The sequence below is a fragment of the Strix aluco genome, chromosome 18, assembly GCF_031877795.1.
Source record: "Strix aluco isolate bStrAlu1 chromosome 18, bStrAlu1.hap1, whole genome shotgun sequence".
In the NCBI taxonomy this organism is placed as follows: Eukaryota; Metazoa; Chordata; class Aves; order Strigiformes; family Strigidae; genus Strix; species Strix aluco.
Window position 1 is genome coordinate 14,547,467 of NC_133948.1, and position 21,756 is coordinate 14,569,222.

Below are 21,756 nucleotides of genomic sequence, written 5' to 3' on the forward strand. Positions count from 1 at the left end.
CCTCCAGTTTCCTTCTTCATAAGACTAACTTTTGTGGGGAAGGGAGGGAATTTAAAATTAAAGTTCCCTGAGGTTGTCTCAGGTATCCTTGTCCTTTGAACAACGGGGAGATCAATCTGCAGTGCAATGCATAGGCATGTAAGACACACTAATGACTTCCCATACCACACCATTTACTCTTCTCACTTCTTGATATTAAGTTTTACCTTCAGTCCTTCTCTGATAAGTGAATTTTCACAAATCTTCAGTTGACAGTCATATTCCTGTAAGGAGGAAAGAGGGGTTGACTTCATTGTAGGGATTTCATAGGCAAAGAAGACCAGAACTTGCTGTATCTACCAATGGCAATGTGAAGCTGGGGGGCAGGTATAGGGCTGCTCACAGTGTGAACTATTAGGATGAACTGCTATACTGGCATGGGAGTAATTTTTGTTTCTCCTGTTTCTCATCTTTACATTTAATTCTGACATTTAAACCGCAGCCACTTTTGGCTACATCCTGCAAGTAATTTTGTACAATAGGAGCACATTAGTCGATCAAAGCATACACTAAATGCAGTCCTGGAGTTTTGCTCTGGACTAGATTTAGTCTGATTCCACGGACAGAGTATCCCTGCCATATATTTGGTTCAGGAGTATTCACAAGACCAATCATTGTTTTGGACCTTTATACCCCAACTGGGAGTTGTGGTGCTCCTAAAGCAGGGTCTTTGTTTAAGTGCGTCCAAAAGAAACCTGGTTAATGCATTCTAAAACCACTTCAATGCATGGAAAGTAGAGATGATTAGGGGGCTCACTTCAAGACTACACTATTGCTCCAAATCAAAACACTAATTCAGGTAAAGCCCCTTTCAGATGAACAGTAATCATTCACGCAGGGTCTCAGGCAAGTGGTATTCTTATAAGGGTTCATTATAATACCTACAGCCATTACCACGAATACCAGCAGCTCTGTATCTTCTAACATGTAACTATCCTTAATTTACTTAAGTCCCCCGCAAATCTTTCCCCAAACACAGAAAAGCCTCAGATTACATACAAGGGAAAGATGGATGGCTTGTGGTAAGCCTATGTCTGAACAAATCATATCCCTTTGCTGAACACACCATATCCCTTCCCTGAACAGGAAGAAACAGAGCTATTTTAAAAAATATTTGGTTATGTTCCCTTGCTATGCATAGGATATGAGGACTCCAAAACATTACAGTCTAGGCTGTGGTTGATAATCATCAGATTTAGGAATCAGTATCGCATCAGGTGTGGATGTGTCACACTAAGCTGGCACAAAAGCAGTGATTACCCATCGTAAGGATAACAAGATAGAGAGGTAGAGCAGATCTGTGGTTCTTCCACTAATACGGGTGGATCAAGGAGCTTTCTCTGCTTCTACAGCATAACTGATCTGATCAGAATTTTCCTTGGGCTTCCAATGCAGCAGTGCCCATGTGAATCCTACCAAAGTGAGTATCTTTAGTCCCCCAGTATGATGAGTAACTGCCGCATGGCAATATGAAGAGCTGACCTATACATATTCTGAGAAAGGTAGCAAAGACCAAACCCCATTTTGTGACCCACCCAGCAAAGGTGCCAGGTCCATGAAAAAGCTGGTACAACTTGGTCTGTGTCTTCACTGGCTTTGCCTCCTCAGCAACTTGTTTGCTCTTTTTTGGACAAATGTATATATTCGTATCGCAAAAGACATTACCAGGGGACCACAAGCTGAAATCCTTCCTTGGCAAAATCTCCTTTTCAGGTTTGTAAAAGGTTGTCTATGTGAAGAAAAGATTTAGACCCATTAGCATTTTTCAGCATAAGAATAAAAAGACTTACAATCTAGAGTAAAAAAAAAAAAGATTATAATATGATACCTGCCCCTAAGAGCATCCACTACCAGCTAGACAGCATAACCTACATAGTTCAGGCTATCTTAGTGATCCTTCAGGATTTTGTACTGCTTAACATTCTCCCTCCAGCAGCAGCTCTCAAACCACTGAAGGGCAACAGTCTAGTTTTAACACTGGCATTGCTTAACTGTCTGTACTTGTCAGACATCCCCCTCTCGGATGCAATGAGATGAGATCCTAGATAAGAGCCTTTCAGGACAACTCCTTTCCACTCACCCTTGTTTGCTGCCTACAAATCTGCCCTCAGCAAAGATCTTCTCAGTATTTCTCCTGTCCAACCATATCAGACACTCTGAGTTCAATGCTCTTTTTATCCTTCTACATCACACATGGAAATGGGGAAGAGCTGAGGGGGCAAAGGAATGAGAATACTTTCTTCTGTTGTGTACATTTAAAACAAGAGGGAAGAGGGGATGTTCTGCTACTCCATGTATTTTTTTTAAATCCCTTCATAAACCTCAGCTATTTTCCACAACTAATATAAGAGCCTCTTTTTCACCTATAAGAAACTCCCACCTACTGTTATTTCTGCTGCATCCTAGTATTCTGCACAAAATGCTCCTCAGGTCTGAACTCCATTTCTTCATTGACACTACCCACTGATACACCAAAAAAAGCATCCCTTTCTTCAGGGCAGGCATCCACTGCTATACCTTTTTTCCTAAGAAAATCCCAAACATGTTTCTTTCATGTATCCCTCAATTGCTGATTAACAACTAACTACTCCCACTCTTGTATAGCAGCCTATATATTCCTTGCATGTTGTACATCAGGATGAGACTGTAAATTCCTCCGGGCAGGAATCTGCTTAACCTATGTGTTCTAAAAAAATGTAGATTGGGTCAGACTGATTTTTTTCAGCTGAGGAGGAGTCAGGTAGAAAGAAAGAAAGAAAATAACCGTAAGATAAGGGCAAAAAGGGAAAACAAAGAACAGTGTAATGAAGGGAAGAATGAAGAAATGAAAAGGATTGCTGAAGAGCAGGAATAGAGAGCGAGCTAATATATTTGATGAAAATGCAACATTAGCAAGCACAGTATGATTTGACAAGTGTGAACAAGCCCACACCAATGTTAAAAAGCACTACATCTGGCAATGTGTCAATGTTTAAGCAGCACTTTTCTTCTCCTTCCCATGCTGGGATTCTGCATCCTTGATATTCCCTCAGATCCACTTCTAAGCTGCTTAGGTCTACAAGAATACATTTGTAGAGGTGGATTGGACAGAGAACAGATATAAATCGGTAGTAATTACAGTTACTATCATTCTCTCCCTCCCCAGGTTACCTCGTTACAAAACAAAAGATCAGCAAAACATTGTAAAATGCTGATATACACCCAAACGCAGGGAATCATTTAAAACAGAAATGTTGGGGTTAACCATATGGAGTTTAACCTACCTATCCCCTTGTGTATATTACTTTTACTCTAGCAAATATATGGCAATGAGATCACTTGTCTTTTGGAATACAGCAACAGTTCTGGGGCACTAAATTCAGCAGCTGCAGAATCTTAACTAGAGCAGGATACATATGTGAAAGGAATTTTTAAAATTTCCTCTAACAACTTTCTTCAGGAACCCATGCTGATATTTTTCTTAAGGAAAACTAGGCTGTTCCCTGTTACTATATGCTAAACTCTGTATGCAGATATGCACACAGATTTGATCGTAACACTTATCAGTACATGTTATCAGTATGCACATACACACATCATACACACTTGCTATTTTTATGGACATAAAACTCCTAGATTTGTTACATATTAACAGTTAGTTTTTAGCAGGTTTATGCTGTGTTGTTTTCAGCTAGGTTTTGAACATTCTTCTGCATTTTAAATATGCTCAATCACAACATTTTGTTCTTTTTTTATGCATGGGTCCATTGGTGGGTATCCATCATTCCAGCTGAGGACAGGAGGTCTCACCCTCATATCTCAGTACAAACTAGAGACTGTATATTGAACAACATAAACTACCAAATTTCTCAAGTCCTTTGATTCTGGAGCTATTATAAAATATGAATCCTCAGTATTTCATTCTGCATGAATTGCATTCAGCATTGTACACTGTCATTTTAAAATAACCAAAATCACAGCAATATAAACTTCCTGCTACTTATCAAGCTTTTGCTCCTGTAAAGCTCGTATGAACAGATTGTTGTTTATTCTCATATGTTAAAGCATTTGGAAACTATCAGTCATTTGGAGGGGGGAGACAAGAAAGGAAATTCCCAAGATTTTGCATGTAAGGACAAATTCAGCCCCTGATTAACAGGTGCAACTGTTGTTGTTTTTGCCAGATTTATTCTTGCTTCTAGCAGGACAGAGCTGAAAAATCATGGGCCTAATAAAACAGATTTATCATCTAGATAAAAATAGTTTCTTTATACTCTGCACTCTGTGTCCTGTGCTGCTAAGGAACTCTTCAAAATTCTTTTGTTTTTGACAATAAAATGTTCCCATGGCAACACCATCTGATGTCACAGAAACAACGCGTGTGAGGTCATAAATCCTTCAGAGGAAAAAATAAAATCACAAAGGAGGCCCAAAACTTTACATATCTGTGATTTGAGGTTAATATTGGCTTCTTTGTCTGTAGTTTCACTCTCTTTCCTTTTTTTTTCCCCCTAAATATTTTAGTTAAAAAAAAAAAAAAAAGTGGAAGGATTTGTCCCAGGAATTTCCTGTTGGCTCTTGTCCAGAAAACAGAGAATACCAGCAGTAATGTGAACAATGCAAGTTCCTCCTAGGCCTGCTTCGAGCAAGCTTCCAAGTCCTTCTATAACTTGGCTGAAATATGACAGTGCTTTGGAGAGGTTACTGGGCTCTCTAGCCAGAGGTTTGTACAGAAACATTTCAGTCTCTCTCCTGCTCCTTCCCTTTCTCTAGGCTCCAAGTTACAGGAATCCAACAGTTCGTGTTATTGAAATAAACATCCTACTACTACACAGTGAGGAATACTTTAAACAATTTGCTCTGCAAAGAAAAAATACAAGCTTGCATCTGCTATATGATGAAATGCAGGACATTGCCAATGTAGATGAGTAGAGTAGATGAGATGACACTGTCAGCTAAATGTTATGTCAGTGGTCAGTTCCAGGCATTTAAAAGGGAAGAGCCAAGAAAACCTGCAGAAAGCAGGTAGCTGTGAAATAATCTGCTCACCATTTTTTTGCTGACCAGTGATCAACATGCCTTTCAAAAGCAGCATGCTAGCAACCACAGGTACACAAATGCACACACATGCGTGCATGCATACACATACTGGTTTTTTCCTTTTCTACACCTTGGCAGAAACTAGCCATTTTCCACTTGTAACTATTGTCTTTTACTCACAGTACCCTCAGAACCCTAGCATCATAGAATCATAGAATCACAGAATCGTTTAGGTTGAAATCATCAGGCCCAACCATAAACCTAACACTGACAAGTCCACCACTAAACCATGTCCCTAAGCACAACATCTACATGTCTTTTAAATACCCCCAGGGGTGGTGACTCAAACACTTCCCTGGGCAGCCTGTTCCAATGCTTGATAATGCTTATAGGGAAGAAATTTTTCCTAATATCCAAACTAAACCTCCCTTTGTGCAACTTGAGGTCATTTTCTCTTGTCCTATCACTTGTCCCTTGGGAGAACAGACCGACCTCCACCTCGCTACAACCTCCTTTCAGGCAGTTGTAGAGGGTGATGAGGTCTCCCCTCAGCCTCCTCTTCTCCAGACTAAACAACCCCAGTTCGCTCAGCTGCTCCTCATAAGAATTGTTCTTTAGACCCTTCACCAGCTTCATTGCTCTTCTGTGGACGTACTCCAGCACTTCAATGTCTTTCTTGCAATGAGGGGCCCAAAACTGAACACAGTATTTGAAGTCATCTACTAAGTGGTTCACAGAGTTTAAATAAGGAATTAGCCAGCTCATCAAGAATCTGCTATACTGGTCAGAGAGAGACATCAGCAGAGTTTCAGGTCATGGGAATAAGATTTTAAGAACTGACTTTTTAATATGCTTTATATGTTAATGCATATTTAAGAGTACAGATGTGTTTTTCACAGCTTCCATCCAAGGGTCTCAAAACATTTTAAAATGGGTTTCTAGTTTAGACTTCATTCTTTTATGAGGTAATGCAAAGGATATTCCTCCAGTGAGAGAGATATTCAAGCTCCCAAGAAGAGCATGACAGCAAAAATAAACAAACAATACCTTATTGTCAAGTCCAAACATCCAAAATTCATGAGTCAGGAACTTGAAAAGATACTCGATTAAATTAGAGACTATATTAAAAATAATATACTTTTAAATGACTTTTTTTCCAGTCTCAACAGTGCACTGAGTTGCTAGTTCAAGCTTTTCCCCCAGCTGAGAAAACCAGAAGTGTGCCCTTTATGTAATGAAATAGATTTCACATATTTGCATTACTTCAGGAGCTGGAACTTTTTGAAAATACAACAACTATCCTGAGACTCAATAAAATCATGAGAGTTGGCAGCACTGTGTTTAGGACAGGAAGTAATGAATGGTAATGCTTTCACTCAAAACTCCAGGGATAGGTAGAACACAATTACTAAAGTATGAATTTACACCAGGCTATGCTTAAATACGCTCTCTGAAAAAAAAAAAAAAAAAAAAAAAAGTCTCTTATGACCAGGAGACACAAAAGTTACCAGGTGAGTAATACATCATTATCAACAAATACCCTGTACTTCAGTGTCTCCTGAAGCTATGCTGAAGTTACAGGTCAGAACTGGCTTCAGGAATACTTTCTACCCTACCTTTACTTTCTGCAATGTTTGGCATTTGTCGGTGAAAATACTGACTCAAAGCAGGGTAGCTTAGGACATAACAGGATCACAGCACAAACACTATTGCTTTTACACTACTGGGATGTAATATAGTAATGCAAAGTATTTCAATCAACTGCAAATAGTCCAGACACAACCCTTCACCAACCATCTATTTAGTAAGTAGAAGTTAAATTAACTATAATATAACATTATGCTACAGGTACAGATTACTTTTCCATAACAACTAAACATGTTCAGAAGGTGAAAACGGATGGTGGCGAGGTGCTTGGATGTGTATTTCAGAACGTTTTGTCTGTGGAGTAGAATTTCAGGCAGGGCTGTTACCATCCTTCGGATGTTGGCAGAAGAGGGTAATTACCAGTGATGACCTAAGAGTGCTATATATACTTATACCACATATGTGGTCATGGAAACCACCACAAAACTGCTGTATTTTCAAAACCATGATATAAATTTCAAACTATTATATAAAGTGGCTTTATACTTCACTGCTAGGGTGCACTAGCCTCTTTCTATACCATTCACAGCATAGTTACTATAGTAACTAATGCATTGCAAAAGAGAGGAAGAAGCTAAAAAGAAGCTAAAAAAATCCTTAAAAAATGATGAAGACCAAAGAAAAAAAGTGTCTTTACAAAACCAAAAAACACACTGTGAAGAACGCAAGCACCGTTTTATGGCCATTTGTTTGGAACTACCAGCACCACCTCACTCAGGATGTTGTCACTTAAATTCACGTAAACTGTTTAGCCAAACAGTTCTGTGGCACCTAGCACTGCAGTAGCTAGGCATACCTAGACCTCATGAAACAAAGATTTTATTCCCTCCATCAACGTGCAGAACTGCATAAAGAATTTCCTCCGCCTTCCAATTAACACTGCAAAGCTTCAAAATCCATTAAAATTTCTATAGCTTGTATCAAATGGAATGATCATCTTTGGGAGGGGAGATCAGTTTCTGAAATCCATGAAGAGTTTAAAAATTCACATTTCAAGTTTCATGTGCAAAGCAACCATCTTTGGCTCTAGCAGAGAAGTGTGGGAGTGACAGATCAACACACAAAGTAATAGAAACTTTCTGTTACATAATATTACATACTAAAGAGAAGAAACCTCAACAGAACATAAGGCTCTCTAAATTCAGGGATTAAAGAAGTTTTATGCATCACTTTACCTGTGTGTATGTGTATATTCATATACTGCAGAGTCTGATTTTCCACTATCTACCACATGCAAATCTTCATGTAAAATTATTATATCAGCACCATATTCACTCCCATTGCCCTTCTACAGCTACACAATGCGAACTAGCTGTGGGACAGTAAAACTCGATACGAAAATAGAAATTCAAGAGCTTCAACTAATTCAACGTTCCGTTGCTTAAGGATATTCCTGATAAAGCCTATAGCTCCCTCTCTGTGTCAGCAGTTCTGTTTCCTCAACCTTCCTTGATATTGTCTTCTTAATAGGAAAGCTATCATCTAGTATTTTTTGGTCAAAATATTATTCTGTTCTCTGGTGTCTCCATGACGCTGTCAGGAAAAGCCACTCTCCTCATCCTACACTGGACAGTCATACTGGATAGTCAGGTCTCTACTCTGCTCTCGTGAGACCCCCCCCCTGCAGTGCTGTGTCCAGCTCTGGGGCCCCCAGCATCAGAAGGACATGGACCTGCTTGAGCGGGGCCAGAGGAGGCCACGAAGATGATCAGGGGGCTGGAGCACCTCCCCTGTGAGGACAGGCTGAGAGAGTTGGGGGGGTTCAGCTGGAGAAGAGAAGGCTCTGGGGAGACCTTAGAGCGGCCTTCCAGTGCTTAAAGGGAGCTACAGGAAAGATGGGAAGGGACTTGTTATCAGGGGGTGTAGGGATAGGATGAGGGGTGATGGTTTTAAACTGAAAGAGGGTAGACTCAGATTAGATAGAAGGAAGAAATTCTTCACTATGAGAGTGGTGAGACACTGGCACAGGTTGCCCAGAGAAGCTGGGGCTGCCCCCTCCTTGGAAGGGTTCAAGGCCAGGTTGGACAGGGCTTTGGGCAACCTGGGCTAGTGGAAGGTGTCCCTGCCCATGGCAGGGGGGTGGAACTAGATGGCCTTTAAGGTCCCTTCCAACCCAAACCATTCTATGATTCCATGATTTAAAGGATGCTTTCGACAACTGACATTTCCCACAACAATCTTGCATCTCACTAACCATTGAACTAATGGCTATATAAATAAACCTTGGACAATTGGTGAGAGAAGAACTGCATAGAAACTTAACTCATATCCCCTTGTTCCCTCCTTATCTAGAATCTCAGTGGTAGATTTCAGAATTTTAGGAAGAAAGAAGGAAAGAAATTGGATTTCCTAATCAGCCAAACCAAATCATATAAAAAGCATCTAACAAAAAGTTCTAAGCTTTTTCCAGTGAACCTGAATTGACAAGTTCACCTGTATTTCTCATTCCTTTTGATTTTTCTCTTTCCCTCAACACACAGAAAAGATAGCACATACTCTTCAGACAGTCTAATATTTTTTTAATCAAAAGGAAATTAAAGAAGAGGCAATGATGTACATTCCTTCTGGGGAAAGTAGAAGCCTCATTCCTATCCTGTCTTAAAATAGCCTGATTGAACTACAATATTTGCATTACAATTCTGGGTCAGCTGCACCATGGGATTATGTGTGCAGATCAGAGGGTTGTTTAGTTTTTATTTTCAGCCTTGTAGATTTTTTACATTATACCCATTCTGCTGCACATTCCTCCTGATGTTATATATCGATGCAGTTTCGAACAATTGGAGAGATTTACTCCCTGGATATTTGGAGTAGCAAACAAGGCCTACGGCAGTTTTATTCATTGGAAGTGGAAATCTTTGCTGCAGAGTATCAGGTGTCAAAGTAGACAAAAGAGCCTTTGATTCTTTTCAAACACTGATTCAGATTCTGATATTCCCTACTTCTGTATCATATCATAGCATTCTTCACTACAGTACTCTGGATTTTACCTGGAGTATATAAAATGACGACCAAGTAATGCTTATGAGGTGTCATCTGGTAAAAAGTCTTCCCTGTCAGCTACAGCTGAACAAATGCCTACTATAGCTCAGTAGAAGTTTCCAATTAATTTCACTTTCTTCACATATTGTATGTCAAATTCTTGAACATATTTTTATCAAAATAATTTGCAAACTTATTCACTAGATAATTCTTGATCTGCTGACAGGTCTCAGTGGACAGTTCATATATACAATTCTGGCTGAGCTACTTAGTTACATGGAGCAGGTGTTTTTACATTTCTCTTCTGGCAGCAGCGACTCTAAGTAATGCACAGATCTTGCAAAGGCCCATCTACATAGAGCTGTATTTCATACTCATCTCATTTTACCAGTTTGTGTGCAAGAAACAGAACACTTGTTGATCACAAAGGGCAATTTTGAGTATTAATGAAAGCTATTTAAAATCATTTGCTGAAAGGTGCTGCAAGAATATGAAATATTATTATCTGCCATGTACTGAAATAGTGAACAAATCCATACAACTACAAAAATTAGAGATTGAGAGACTACCTAGTCCCTAATCCTGATCAGTGCAGTAATTAGTGTATTCTAAGAATGTTATTCGGTCTTAGTCAGTGGCTGTACTTCTATCATATTTCTTAGAAATGTGCTCCTCTGTACGCTGACTCATAGTCAAGAACAAATTTCATCATCTCATTTTACCTCAAGAAATTACACTCCTTTGTATCATCTTTAATGGTTTTTCCCAAGAGTTTTTCCTTAGGGTTTTATGCTGCATGTTCTGGGTTTTATTTTGCAACCTCACAGCATTTGTGACTTTCTGAAACATTTTAGATTATCAGACCACTTCTCTCTCACATTTCTCTTCCAAGCTGTACATAAAAAAACTCTTTTGATTTGCCTTCATGAATCAAAACTCCAGATAATTTCATCCTTTGAGTTGCTGCTGATATGAATTTTCCCTGCTTTGTAAAAATCTTCCTTACACTGGAACTTGTATACAGGCTACAATGCATACATTTTAGGGAGGAAATCACTGGACAGGATCTGACTGGAGCAAATGAAAAAGAATACAGTCTTTTCCAGAAGAACTCAATGTTCCTGACTCTGTACCACTGAAAAAGATGTTTTATTTTCATTAGATATTTTATCCCTACCACATAGCTATAGTTTCCAAGTCAACTTGCTGGTGTACTCATCTTCATGTTTTGAGAAGTAAAAACACTAGGATTTATTCTGATAGCAAAAAATCTTTCCATCTATTAACATGAAATGGTCTAGACAAGGCCAAGCAGTTGATGAACTGTAACTACAATCATGATTGATTAATAATACCTGTGCATGTCCTATTATTTTTGTTATTCCCTTATTATAGTTACTGATATGCTGATACATAGGAACCTCACTCCCTGATTTCTATACTAGCGTGATCTGTGTCATGCAGAGGGGGGAAAAAAAGGGCAACTACTCCAGTTTCATGTCTGTAGAAGACATTTGATTTTCTATAATATGAAATTCTGATTAAGAAGCCAGAACACGACATACATTCCAACATGATATACACCAAGTTGATTAAAAGCTGGCTGATAGGCCTTAAAACTTAACTATTTGAAAAAAGGTCCCCCTTGGACCCTGCTTGACATGACTCTGCTTTGAGTGTCTTCTGGATATATAATATATATTCTACAAAAACAAAAAAGACAGGGTTTTTTTTAAAGCTACCTACATATATACACAAAACAACTCTCTTTTGCACTTCCCCTTTCTGTTTCTCTCTGTCTCTCTCACTCTCGCACACACAGCTGAGACCTGAGATGGAAAAGCCACAGTTACCTCTTCAGCAGAAAACAGTAACAGCATTGCATGTATATTAATGAAGATGCATTAAACATCTTTCAGTGTGACGGAGCAAAACACGGTTTGAAACCTGTAAGTTATTGAGAGGAGAGAGAGGGAGACTAATGTTATAGAAATAAACATAACAACAGTCTGAACAAGCCAAGGGCAACACACAGATTTTTTCACTTCTTTCACGCTAGCATCTGTAATGGAGAGAACATACCAGAAGTCTCATCAGGTTCTATATGCTGCCTATGAATACGATGCTCTTGAGTACTTTTTTATGGTTTAATTTTGTTTAATGTTATTGTTGCTAATATCCACTTAGAAGCATGGAATTAAAATGTTTTTTGTTACTACTATCATATTTTTCTGTTTGGCAGACTGATTATTTAGTCTTCATTTCTAATGGGACTTGAAAGGAATATGATGTGCAATTTTTTTTGTGCACAAGGTTTTTCCTCAGTATCTCAGCTCAGCATTGCCCAAGGTGGTTCAGTAGTTAACTTTCACTCCCTCTACTGGCTCGCAGGCATCAGAGCAGAAGATACTTTGTTTAGGTCCTACAAAAATGAAACGTGTTTACTATTATTTTTATATAAAAATAATAGTAGCATTTAAAGGAAGTTCCTGACACATTAAAACAGTTCTGGATACACTGTGTTTATGCATTTTGCAAGTTTGAACATTTGAACATTTCAGTCTCCCTGGGCCTTCCAAGTCACTCTTCAGGGGTTCAAAGCAGCCATGTAGACAGCCAAAGTCTAGCAGCCCAACAGAGTGAACACTTCAATGTATTCATTGCCAGTCTCAAATTCGATGTCATGGTGAGAATCTTACACCATCAGACTTTTATGAGAAAAAGAGTACATTTGATATAGCTATCAGTCAAGTCTGTGAAGATCCTTTGAAGAAAATCAGCAAAAGTTACAATTTTAAAGAGATAAGTATGAAAGATGGAGGATGAACATACCAACAGTGTGTAGAAGAAGGAGACCAATTAATCCTCTGAATAGCAAAGGGAGCTCAAATTGAAAGATTCAGTCATGCAGGCCTAAAAAAAATGTTGTCAACAGCAAACATGATTCCTGGTGATAATACAACCCTCTTAGCCCATCATTCATGCCTCTTTTATATGTAAGAATTGTGGAATTAGTGCATATAAAAACAAGGATAGTCTCAACCATTTTTCAGCATTATGCAAGAACAACCTCACTATCTGCATCTAAAATACAAAGGTCTTTTTCAACCTTACAGCTGGCCCTTCTGCTCCTCCATCATCACAGTTGACACAGCTGACAAGTTTATCTATCTTAACTGTACTCTCCCTCGCTTAGCAATAATTGCTGACAAGTATCTCTCTGCTTTCAAAACAAGCTGAACACTGTGTTTTCTGCAAAATCATGTCTGGAGTGATCAAAGGATCTTGTATTCACCCTGAATCTGTTTTAGAAGAGTCTGGTTTTATTTCTGCTACTCTTCATGACTTCCATAGAACTGCCATCTCCAGCACCGAGACCAATTCCTCCAGGGCTGCCTGCATAGGAGTCTGGGAATCTGTTGACATGACTGTGCAAGAAGCACTGACCTTCCATCTCACAGCAGGTCACCTCCTGTTGAAACTTTCCTAATACTGTGAAGACGCAGAAAGCCCTCCTTGGAGATTGTCAGGTCAGTATCAGCAACACCGAAATAAAACACTTTGGATCAAGGGATCTGAACTCAAACTTGTTATAGTGTTCTCTCAGTATCTATGGCAAAATGTACAGACAACCTGGTGGATAAAAGAGAGAAGAGAAAGCTCAAAAAGAATCAATTAACACCTCCTCATCACTTAAAACTCACATCTGTTCCTCCTAGGTGGTCTGTTTCCAAATGGCAATATGCAGAGATGGTGGAAGTAAAAATTGTTATGTCACATTGAAAGAGTGGTCACCGCCAGCTACAACAATCAATAATAACAGAAAAGCTTCCAGTAGCTACAAAACCTGAGTGCCATAAAGAGACGTCTAGAGACAAAGGTTATGATAATGACAAATAGACCTAATGCATTCTCTTCAGAGCAAAGTAAAATCCAGGCCTGACACATATACATTTTTAAGGATGGCATGAAGCATTACTGAAAGATTGCAGAGAGATAGAAGATGAAAAATAAATTATTTTAAGGAGTCTTTTATAATTAAAATTGGGTTTTTTCAGCTCTTTAACAGACACCATCAGCAGTCAGCTTTCCTCAGGATTTCTGATGCTTTCCTGGGAAAGTCTAGAAAATATTTTGGACTTGAAGAAAACAAACACAATTTGACTACAGGTGTCTCAATGATAATCTGAAAGACACCTATGTTCAGTGAACTTCTACATACATCTGGGAATGTTCTGAAAATGGTCCGTATTGTTGATCCCTGGTTTGAGTGGCTTTATAAGACAGACATGCATGCAGTAAGAGTACGGTTTAGGAATGTTACTAACTTCCCTCATTTTAATGTTACCTGGCAGGTCAGTGTCCACTGACTGCAGTGGCTGCTCCTACAAGGTGACCTTCTACTCTTGTGAACGGGCAGTAACACAATCTCTGCAAAAGTGCACAGCACAGCTGAGAAATTCATTAGAGAGAAAGAACTGCAACTACCAAAAACTGCGGAGCTTTAATTAAATGAAACCCCCTTGAGGCAAAAAAGTATTAAACTACCTCCCAGATGAACCAAATGTCACATGGGACTCTACAGGTATGTAAATAGGTAGAAAGAGTCTATCATTTTTATGGGCCAAACATAGGTCATATATTCTTCAGACCCTAGGGTCTATGACGCTGACAACCACGCATTAAGAAATAAATTGTACCTAAAAGGAAGTACAATTAAGTCCACCACTATTTTACGTATTAACTTCACTCAGCAAGTGCTGTGTAGAGTGCAACTTGAACTACCTGGCATATACTGGCAATCTAACACATTTGAATGGATGGTACTTCACTGAAGACTACTGCCAGACTCCCAGGTATTGGCATAAAAGTTGGGAAAGACTTGCTCAGCATTTACCTTGGCTTCACAGAATCCGCACAGAAGCATGTGCCAATATGGGAACAGGCCAAATGTGTAATCTGAGTAGTTTAGAAACGGCCCTTTCTAAATTTCAGTCATGCTCTCATTGAGTCGTGTTTTGGATTCCAGGTTGAAGTGAGACCTCTCTGTGTCTAAATGGACAGATGCACAAGAATAAGAAAGAAAGATGCACCAGAATAAACTTTCCTGGCCTTCTCCAACTCTGTCTATAGTAAATGGATAGAAATGAGGCAGAACAAATTATGCACCACAAGCTCAGGACTTTGCCCAAAGCTATAACCTAGTATAAAATCATGGAATCAGAGCCTGGAAGAGCCTTGTCATCTAGTCATCCTCCCTGCTCTGCAGCAAGATCAATTTGTGCTTATACAAAATCTTCTAAAATCCTTCAGCTTCCCTAAGAAATCTATTTCAGTGCTTTCTTACCATTATCATTAGAAAAAGTTTCTTAAAATCTTGTCTGAGGCTTCCTTGACCAACTGTAGACTGCTGTCCTGTTCTATCATGAACATGCTATCCATGTTCTATCATGAATTGAAGAAAAATTGATTGCCTCCCTCTTTATACCAGCCTTTTATGTACTTGCAGACTACTATCAGGTCCCTTTTATAGTTGGATAAAGAATTATATTTCTGCTTTTGCTTTAGAAAAACACTACTTGCAGAATCTCCCTCAAGTTACTGAGTTATAAATCTCCACTAGTAATCTTCAGATATCTTCTCCTTGTCTCACCCTAGAGCACACTCCATCAGTTCAAGACCATGAAGATCTCTACAAATCTTACTTGTCAAAGTACCCTCCATGCAGGAGGCCTTACTAGCAAAGAAGAAGGAATCAATACCTCTCAGGCCTGAGAAGCAAATTCACCATTACACTTCACTGAGTTTGATTTCAGTGGAGCCAAAGCTGTTTACAGTACTGCAACTTTGATCCCTACTGTTTCAGCTGTTCCCTCAGCTGCCTGCCAAAGTGTAAGGTAGTCGGAAGCTTTGTGGTATGTGGGATGTAGGCTTTATATTCTCCAGAATTCTGTAGTTTGCTGCAAATAAATTGGACATGTGTGAACTGACAGATCCTCCCTCTTCTCTTTGATGGAAAAGGTCATAGACCGCAGTCCTCATGAAGACCCAGGAGGCCAGTCTCAAGTCTATGCTACTGTATAGTATAAAGTCCACAGACAAGATAAAACATGGACAGATGAGAAATACCTTCTGAGTTTCAAGCTCCATTTATTCAGTCACTCCAATCACTGCCTGTTGCAGCTTCATTTTAGCAGAACTAATGAGGAAGATTTCAGTTAATAACTCTGCTTTTTCAGTACGGCATTTGTGCTGAAAAGAAGTTAAAAATGCTCAATGTAAAGTTTTTTTCTGATGTAGGTACGAAACATAACTGGAACACTCAATAATACTGTAGGCCCCACAAATCAGAAATGAGAAACAGGACTGCAGTGATTTACATTAGGTCTGGCCCATAGCTTCAGCTGAAAAGACATGCAAATTTGTGAGGACCAAATCACAGTGTCTCTTAAGAAAAGTCCAAATCCCCATCTTCAGGCTAGTCACTCTGTTCTAGTACTTCAGTGGTTTGAATCAAAATTCTTAATGTGAATTCTTCTAAATCTCAGAATTATTGAAATAGACACCTAATTTTTTTAGACTCACACTAGAGTAATAAAGGGTTAACAATTAAAGGTTTAAGGGTTTAACTAAGTAATCAGGAGGACATTGGTATTCCCAACCTGAGAGGAAATTTAAGGCAGGGATTACTTCCTGCAATCTGCTCAAAATAAAATAAAAATAACAGTAATCTTGATGAAATAAAAAAAGCCTTGTTTCTCCGCAGTGATCCTTGAACAGCAGAGCATTTGAGTGCAATGGAAGGGAAGCCAGCACTTGGCTTGTAGTGCATTAGTGCTCTATCACCTCTACTGGCAAAGCGAACCATTACTTACTAAAAGTGCTCTCTAGACAGGCCCCTTCTGGGACAGCGTGCCCATCACTTTCTGAAGGGTAGTTTGGAGGATTCTTCCCTTTTTGTTGGACAGTCCCCTGGGTTTCCAAACCTCATGCATTATGGATAGGATCTTAATGGAGACTGGCTGCCTCAGCACTGATTGCTGAGCCTCTCAGCTTAAGACAGCCATTGCTGCTCTGTGCTCCTCGCCGCTTCTCCTTCCATTTGTGTATGCCAATTAGACTCAAATGTGATTTCTGTTCTATCTGTATGAACCCCATTAAAACCCAATTCTGCTTATTACCAACAGCTTTCTTTAAATGAAACTATTTCTCCTCTACGGGTTCTCCCAGATTCAGAGGCAAATCAGTCTACAATTACCTGACATGTTGCCAGCCCACGCCACTTGGACTGCTCCCCCAACTTTGTACTGAGAGAGAGCATCCAGCTCACTGACACCTCCTTGGCACTTTCCAGCCTGCCACTGTGTTGTCCATCTTTGCCTTGCCTGATCAAAAATGACAATTCTTGTACATAAATGCCCTCAAATTACATCTCTCTACTGTAACACAATATCAGAATATTCTCTGTAGTACTGGCCACACAGGCATTAGCTCTAATAGTGGTCTCTGCAAATGCACCAGTGATTTAACTTTAGACAGAAAAGAAACCTGCTTATAAAATATTTGTCAGTATCAATAGGCAATTAATATCCATAACCTCCCAATGAAGAGTCTCCCAGATTATAATGAAGCTTTGTAGCTATGTCCTAATCTTCTTTAGCTAAGAAACTTGGGATATTTTATGAAGGTTATGTAACCTCACTGTTGTTACAGATATAAAGGAATGTGAATGGGTTCATGTCTTCTCTTACAGAAAAGAAAGGGGCAGAAGAGAAATATTTTTCTTCCAGAACACGAATCATCTCAGTTTTCTGTGACTGCTTGCAAAAGAAAAGAAATAGCTTCAAGAGGGTACAGTGAGGCTCTCTTCTTCACATCTCTTCCTGGTGATGATTATAGCTGTTAAAAACAGAAAGCTGTTGTTTTGAAAATTACGTCAGTGTAGCTTGATAATAGACAACAGAATTGTCTACCCTCCGTGAACAGAGGATCTACTCCTTTCTCCTTGCTAGTTAGCCATCCCTGTTCTTTACTACAAGTGGGTATGAAAACTCTTTCTATTAAAAGGCTTTTACCAACAATTGGAAACAGAAGGTACTTCAGATCTGGAGGAGACTCTACAATGACAGAACTATCTTTGAAATCAGGCAGTTTGAGTAATACTTGAACTCTAGCACATTGATGCTGAGGTTGTTTCAAAAGACAATGAGGGCTGACGCAGACATGAACATTTCTCTCCCCAAAGAGGCTCTGTTGGGAAAAGGCTGATTCCCTATTGAAGCTGGTGGAACCAGGGGCTTCATACAATGATCTCAGATGGTAGCGGTTTTGCTGACATATTACCTGCTGACAGGTATATTTTATTTGTAATATTCTTGGCACAGTAAAGTATGTGCAAAAAAGCATGATGTGATATATTCCTTCTCACAAGTTCTCACCTGAAGGTTCCTACATGGAGGGATTTCCCTTTCAATCATCCCCATATAAGGCCAGCAGCAGAAACATTTCAGGCTGTTGCACAGAAATGACACCCAGCCTTTCCTGAGCTGCTCTGGTTTAGTGTCTGGAACCTATCCGCAAAGAAGGAACAACGTCAGTCTAACATGACTAAGAAGACACAATAGAGATATAGGAAGTAATTAAAACGTATTTTGTAGTTAGAAGTAGTGAACTCCTTGGAGCAAGAATATGTCTGGCTATTTTAAGAATTGTAGCAGGCCTTTGTGGAGCTATATAAGCAAGCAGCATTTACATATACAACAACTAACAATAAATATAATGGTATTTTATAAAGTACACATATAAAATGGTAGCATGATAAACTGTAAAAACAGACAATAAATCATACATTTCATTCAACCCTGGCCACCTCACCTGTGTTCTGTACACTAACCTTCCTCTCCAAGAATTTATCCTATTCTAGACTCTAGGAACAGTTTGAAAAACAGTTGCTACTCAAAATACAGAATGGGAAAAACTGTCAGAAGACTTGTTTCCTTTCCTTTCTCTTCCTCTAGTTACAAAGATCCAAAGTGTAAGATGGATAGTAGTCACCCTTGCATTAATGTTGAGTTTAAAGGTCTATTGCTTTAATCCTCAAGGGCTGGGTATGGATGCTGTAAACCAGCTGGCCCACTGCTGACAAGCCCAGGGAAAGGCATAATTCCTGAGAAAGGAGAAACAAAGCAATCACAAAGCACTTCCTTTTAGCCACTGGTTCTAGCTAAACAAAACTTCCTGCTCACATAATGATTGAGAAACTCGGGCTGCTGCTTTTTCCACCTATGAACAACAAAACTTGGTTTTAACTGTGGCTGCAGCTTCTGGGCATCAGCAAAGTTCATCTGAGTTCAAAAGAGGGTAGGAAGCCATATTTATTTTGGGGAAATCCTGAGTAAAAATAACATGCTTTTGTGCTCTGTAACACATGCACAGTGAGCTTAACGAATCTGAGATGTGTAAGGTCTCCTCTGTAGCTTGCTTGCAGCACTACCTACTGTTCTGACCAGGCTGCTGGACTGCTCAAAATCCAGGCAAATGGATAAAATCCTCAAATACTATCTGAATAATATACTTTTGGAGGGATGAAAAAGACATAGCCAAGATGACACACATATATGGTTGTCCTAAGATGAGGAGTTAACACTCTAGTTACTTCTTAGCTTAGGCAAGGTCAAATACACAAGTCCAATTTTCCTTAGAGTAAGCAAATGTTTCTTATTTCCTTTCACTGGCCACTACTGTTTCTTTCTTAAAGCTTTCAGCACTCAAAGACCTTATATCCTCAAGGATATGTATGATGTAGACTTACTGCTATAATAATATAACTCCCTGGGTGAATGTTTTTCTATTGGAATAAGCATATCCATATGGTAAAATATGCTGGGATAGCTAGAGCATTGGAATTGCACCTCTGGGGGGAGGTAGGACAGTAGAAGTTTCTATGTGGACAAAGCTGGGAAGATTGGCTCCATCGCCCAGCCTAACAAGAACACAGGTAACTCACTCTTCTCTCTAGATCTGGTAGCAAAGGCAGTCTTTCAGTGTTACCTTCTTTGTACAAGCCTAATGAGCATAATGTCACAGAATCACAGAATCATCTCGGTTGGAAAAGACCTTGAAGATCATCCAGTCCAACCATGAACCTCACAGTGACCGTTCTCAACTCCACCAGATCCCTCAGCGCTGGGTCAACCCAACTCTTAAACCCCTTCAGGGATGGGGACTCCCCCCCTGCCCTGCCCATTCCAATGCCCAACAACCCCTTCTGCAAAGAAATCCTTCCTAAGAGCCAGTCTAAACCTTCCCATGCCCAACTTGAGGTCCTCCTGGTCTACACACATGACCACCACCAACACAGTCAACCAATTTCCAATGAGCTCTAAAATACTGGTTTCCAGGTCTGATGAATTTTTAGGTAACATCCTTATGATCAAACACAAAGGCACTTTTGAAAACATGTAAATGAAGACACTTTTTAACACCTCTGTGTATTATTATTCCCTGGCACCATGGGTGGGTGACATTGGAATGAAGAGGTTGACAGAAGAAAAGACTTGGATAGCACAGTTTGCAATAGCTTGGGAAGTTCTGTAGGCACAAAAGGCAAACAGTAACATCAAGTAGATGGCTAAAAACAGGAACCAAAGCAGAAAGAAAAAAAAAAAAAAAGTTGCTTGAGCAACACACACATTTACAAGGTCTCACTGGCAAACCAGGACAATGAGTCTTTTGTACAAGGGAAATAAATTATACAACATAGAGCCATATCACTCTGCACACAAAGCTGCATTAAATGAATTGACTGATTAATAAATCAGGCATCAAGAGCTACTAAAGACTGTCCAGGAACTCCTACTGCTGTATCCTTCATATGTACACATAAATGGCATACTATTGTTTTAAGTGGTCAGAACCGTGTCTTATCACATGTGAACATCACAAGCCCTTTATAGCAAAGAGCCAGTGCAGATTCTTTTTTTAGCCTAAATGTTAAGAGCCTTTGCTTTTGGAACAGGACAGTTCGAATTCTATCTCCAGTTAACCACAAAGCCCCAAGTGACTATAAAATGCAGTAGTGACATCTGTACAGTTTCAGAGGCCACAGATTGTTTCCATATTCTAATTACTACATCTCATTACAATGAAGAAAAATCATTTCTTTTTTTAAGTCACAGATGTGAAAGGAAGATCTTGTGGTTAAAGTGAAGGATTCACAGAATCCAGAGGCCTAGATCTTTCCTCTTTCCAGCTATATTGCAGACTTCCACTACAATAATACTCACTGTCTTCCACTGAGTCTTGGAAGACTTAACAAATCTGTGTTCATAAAGCATTCTGAGATCCTAACTGAAGTGCCTCATACTGTCACAAAATACATAAAATACCTTACAAGCAGAATTTTTATTATCACAGATTAGAAAGTTTGAAAAGAGGAGATACTGAATTTATTCTGTATGTCTGATTTTTTGTGTTAACTTTATTTTTAGAACAGTAGTCAATTAGGGGATACTATGCAGTATTTGAATTTCCGAAAATGTAATCCTTGATTAAATCATGGTTATGTGAAAGAAGTCTATACAAGATAATGTTCAATTCATGCAGCTCTGCTAACCTTCCAGCCTTTCTAAGGCATCCAAGAAGCATGTGAATTACAAACAATGGTTCAGCCAGAAAAGAAATGTCACTGGTATGATCAACCACATCACGATGGGTTTTCAACCCAGTGCCCCATATTACTAATGTAATTGTATTTAAATTTAACCCAGCAATAAACTGGGTGCCTGATTTTGACACCAACACCACCAACAGTTCACCAACATTTATAGACTGCAGCATCTTCTTTGGAAACACTGAGTTTCATGTGAATACTTAAGCAACAGCTGGCACGATAAGGCATGCATACTTGTGTCCAAAAATACGCACTCTGGGTGCGGTACGAGGAACAAGGTCAAGGGACATGTGCCTTCAAGCCTAGGTACTAGCTGGAAAGTACTCTCATGGTGCAGGAGTACTTACTCGGTGAGACCCAGTGGGGCAGCACTCTTTCAAAAGGGTTTTCCGTACCAC

At 39.4% G+C, this 21,756-nt stretch overlaps 1 protein-coding gene across 1 annotated transcript in view; it reads right to left on the reverse strand.

The window, feature by feature from the left end:
- Positions 1-247: 247 nt before the first annotated feature.
- The window catches only part of SPRING1 (SREBF pathway regulator in golgi 1), a 79,911-nt gene continuing 58,402 nt past the window's right edge, over positions 248-21,756 (reverse strand). The window contains exon 6 of the transcript XR_012625640.1: positions 248-263. The gene's annotated coding sequence lies outside the window, so the exon portion shown is untranslated. The remainder of the gene's footprint in view (positions 264-21,756) is intronic.